This window comes from Odontomachus brunneus, unplaced genomic scaffold (genome assembly GCF_010583005.1).
Source record: "Odontomachus brunneus isolate Ranch 3 - 2012 unplaced genomic scaffold, Obru_v1 Obru_scaffold_013, whole genome shotgun sequence".
NCBI lineage: Eukaryota > Metazoa > Arthropoda > Insecta > Hymenoptera > Formicidae > Odontomachus > Odontomachus brunneus.
The window spans coordinates 2,403,237-2,407,742 of record NW_022639463.1 but is presented as its reverse complement, the minus strand read 5'-3'; positions in this window follow the sequence as shown (position 1 = coordinate 2,407,742).

Sequence of the window (4,506 nt, the reverse complement as noted above, 5' to 3'; positions counted from 1 at the left end):
ATATATATATATATATACATATATATATATGTGTGTGTGTGTGTGTATAAATAAATATGAAATTCTGGCAAATCGCACTTCGACGTCGGCTTGTGCTCGCGCGCACGCGTGCATGACTGTTATGAAGAAAAACCGTGCTACGTTGTGACGTACCTCATAATTACGCGTTACGATACGTAGTGTCGGCGGCGGCGGCGCGCTCCGCTCATATACGCTCGCGATAATTACTACCACGAAATGCAAATCGTGCAATTAGCCGGGCGGTCGAATCAGCGGATATAAGTTATAAGCGCGCGCAAAGGATACCCGGCAATGTTTTCACGCCGTATTGCCGTCAGATTACCGGCGCGCTCCACTTTCCACATTTGCATTACTGTACACGGCTTCCTCTCCCCTACGGGGGAGGGGGAGAAGAGGGAGTCTCGACAATAATTAGATAATTTTCTTTTAAATCTGCGTTTTCACGCCTTCAAATCCGGGACGATCGTCCAGCACGTACTTCGCCAATCGCGAAGGTTTCCGTCGACTCGTCTTCGCCGAAAAAATTCTCAACTTCTCGAAATTTTAATAACCGGCGAGAGGCGGCTGATGAGAAAATGATGGGCGGCGGGCGATGAGCCGCGCGGAGATCGCCGGTAATTCAAGCGAGTGGCCGCCTTTAAATTACCATGTCAACTAGAAAGCCGGCGAGTGATCCGGAAAGCAATCTAGGCAACCTTGATGAGGCGCTACGATTGCAAGAAAATGACGAAGTCACTCCGCGCGTTAACTGTGTAGGGAGCTGACGAAAGTTACGACCAGATCCTGTGCAAACAAGCGAATAGACGACAACGACTGCTAGGAGCTCTCCACAGTCTGGTCGACCCACTTTGTGACACTCTCGTTTATTTAATGTCATGTGGCTGTCAAGATCGAGCGAATCGCATGCGAAACTTTTGCGAATATCAGTTCGAGGAATTCAATCTCGTTTCGACAAGGAGAGAAAAATTGGCAAATCTATAAAAAACAACGCGTTACCAGCGCGACAAGTCCGCTCATTCAGAGATTTAACGATGGAGAAAGGTGACTATGACTATTATAATCGGCGAGGCGTGACTAATACCTAGCTTATCAACGTAACAAGCTCAGGAGATGTCGTGTATATTTTAACATCTCATTATGCGATTTTAGTGACAAAATAATAAAAAATTAAGATAAACAAATATTTCCGATCAAAACATCGATGAATTTTTATATCCGATGAGAAATATCGGTTCATAATTTTTTGATCGATAAAATGCTATTATAATTGGAAGTATTTGATTAAATTTAATTGGATATCCTGATCAGATATAAGAATTTATCTGTATTTAGTTCGGAAATACTCGTTTATTAATTTTTTTACCGGATAATTTCTCTCAGTGCAGGCAATGGCACTTTTCAACTAGAGAGTTCTCTTTTTTGGACGTATTTCTACCGAAATTTATACTATAGTTTTAGTTTCAGTTTCAGCTTGACAAGGAACACTGTAAAGAGAAATGTAATTTTAACGTTATTTTTACTACAATATTTTCTCCGTGCAGAGTCAACATTCTTCGTTCGTGTAGGAGGATCTGTTCCGCGCTTCGAGAGGACGATAGAAAAGCGGAAGACATTCGACACTTTATCGACTTTATGTAGGAAAGTAGGAAGTTAGAAATGTGTTGCGCACCGGCTGCCTTGCCTCTTTCAATTTCCACAAATCACAGCTCATGATTGCCATAATAAGTTATTGCGCGGAGAGATGCAAATAGGATGTTTCCTGGTCAAAGCGCAAATTGACCGGGCGCTCTCTGAAAAATGTTTTCGCCGGACGATTCGATTCGTGCTATTGCGCCCGCGGGGCTACTCTCATATTTCGTCACGATGCGTCGTGTTAATTCGAAGCCGGGCATTGCACTCGATTCACAAATAATGTCGCGCGTCATCGGTGATTAAACCGTAATAATATTTTTCAGCCGCCGACAATTACTCATTTCCACAAATTCCGATTGCGCCTTTCAGGAAGGGCGCTGATTAATGAAACACGGCGAAACATGATGGAAGAGAAAGACGCGGGGAACATGAGAAAAGGAGAGCGAGAGAAAGAGAAGAGAAGGAAGAGATAGACAGAAACAGGCAGAGAGAGAGAGACAGACAGAAAGAGAGACAGAGAGAGAGAGAGAGAGAGAGAGAGAGAGAGAGGCAGAAAACTGAACGCAATTTCAGCCGTCAGTTCTCGCGGGAAGATAACCCCGAGAATTTATTCTCGGGAGCCGATCATCCGTGAGACAGACGGCGGCTTTTTGTCGTCAGCTCGTTACGGCTAACGAATGACTTCCCTGCCTCCGAATGCGCTTCGAACACGCGCCCGCCCGCCCGTCTGCATTTCCGCGTTCGCTGTCCGCCCGAAATCCCCCGACGTGAGCGCGCGCGCGCGCCTCTGGAGATTTATGAATCTAATTAAATTGCCATTGGATTTAATTTAATCACCTATACTGCTTCCTACCTTTGCGCTTAAAGCAACGAAGGCGCGTACGCACGCATTGACGGTCATTATATGATTTCAACAAATCGTCCTTGTGCAGCTGATCGCCCGTCTGTTGCAGAATAACGCGGGCTGTTCTACGCCCATATACGCGATTTGCTGAAATATTTTAAATTCTAATCGCGTGTGTCCTGATTACGTCACGATGCGTGAGTTACGAGAAACGCAACTCGTGAAAATGCGGATATTACCAACTGTTACTGTTAGAAATCACCACTGGCCGCTTGTTATCGCCATTTATAGCATGAATTACGAGAGCGAAATTAAGTGCTAATTGCAGTTACGGAAACTTCTTAGGCTCTACTTTTTAGATAGATATTTCTTATAAGGAATATTCGCAAAGTGTGTATCTCCGATTTCGATAAAACTTGGCATATTTATAGAAATAAAGGACTTATGTTTTTTTTATTGGTAATGGCTCAGGTTTAAGGGATGAAACTACCTCTCAAAGTTTTATTCTCTTTTTGCTATCTCTGTAAGAGATAGAAAAAAATTTTTTAAACAAAAATTGTACGGTTTTTTATAAAAAATAAAACAGACTAGATTAAGAAAAAAAAATATCTTTAACAAAATACCTATTGTCAGGTTTAATTTTTAATTTTTCTACTCGTCGAAAAAGTGTTTGAAACGTAAAGTCTTTTTACACCAAGCACATTTGATTATTGCAATATCACCGTAAACACTACATTTTGGTTCATTCTCAATCGAGTAACAATATTTTACTGGATTTTTAATCTTATATTTATATCTTATATTTGTATTTGGCCTATTTTCAATATATTCATTCCGAGCGCGCGCGATATCAGAAATATTTAATAAAATTTTGAAACATTAGAGAAGAAAACTTGTTTTAATTTAAATATATTGTTTCTAGTAGGTAAATTAATATTATTGGGAGTAGAAATAAGTCTCCGCCGTTTTTTTATAAAAAATTGGACATTTATTGTGAAAGAACGGTATTATGTTTTATTCAAAGTATTGTCCATCGCTAGCCACTACTTTTTCCCATCTTTCTGGCAGCATACGGATACCGCGTCGGAAGAACGCTTCATCTTTTGAGGCTATCCACGAATCGATCCAATTTTTGGGTCAAAAATCTTCATATGATGTGAAGTGCTGCTCAGACAGGCCGTGCGTCATCGATCGAAACAAGTGATAGTCAGAGGGAGCAATGTCTGGTGAATACGGCGGGTGGGGTAAAACTTCCCAATTGAGTGTTTCCAAGTAGGTTTTGACCGGCGCCGCAACATGTGAACGAGCATTATCATGCAGGAGAATAATTTTATCGTGTCTGGAGTAGTAATGGGCGCGTTTTTCCTTGAGTGCTCGGCTCAATCTTATCAATTGTGTTCGGTAGAGAGCCCCAGTAATGATTTCGTTCGGTTTGAGCAACTTATAATACACGACACCAAGCTCATCTCACCAAATACACAACATGAGTTTTTTTCCATAAATATTCGGCTTGGCTGTCGATGTTGAAGCATGGCCACGTGGTCCCCATGATTTCCTCTTCTTTGGGTTATCGTAGTGGATCCATTTTTCATCACCAGTGACTATACGATGCAAAAAACTCTTTCGTTTATGCCTGGCAAGCAGCATTTCACATGTGCAAAATCGGTGTTCAACGTTTCTCGGCTTCAGTTCATATGGAGCCCAATTTCCTTGCTTTTGAATCATTCCCAACGATTTTAAACAGTGTGAAATTGCTTGTTGAGTCACTCCTAATAAGTAAATGCAAGTTCTTCTTGCGTTTGGCACGAATCTTCCTCCAATAATGCTTCCAATTCCGCATCTTCGTACACTTTCGGCCTTCCGCTACGTTCTTTATCTTCGACGTCAAACTCACGGTTCTTAAACTTTTGAAACTACTCACGACAACTTTTCTCACTTAAAGTAGCCTTACCATATGCTTCTACAAGCAATCGATGCGCCTCAGCTGCAGATTTCTTCAAATTAAAGAA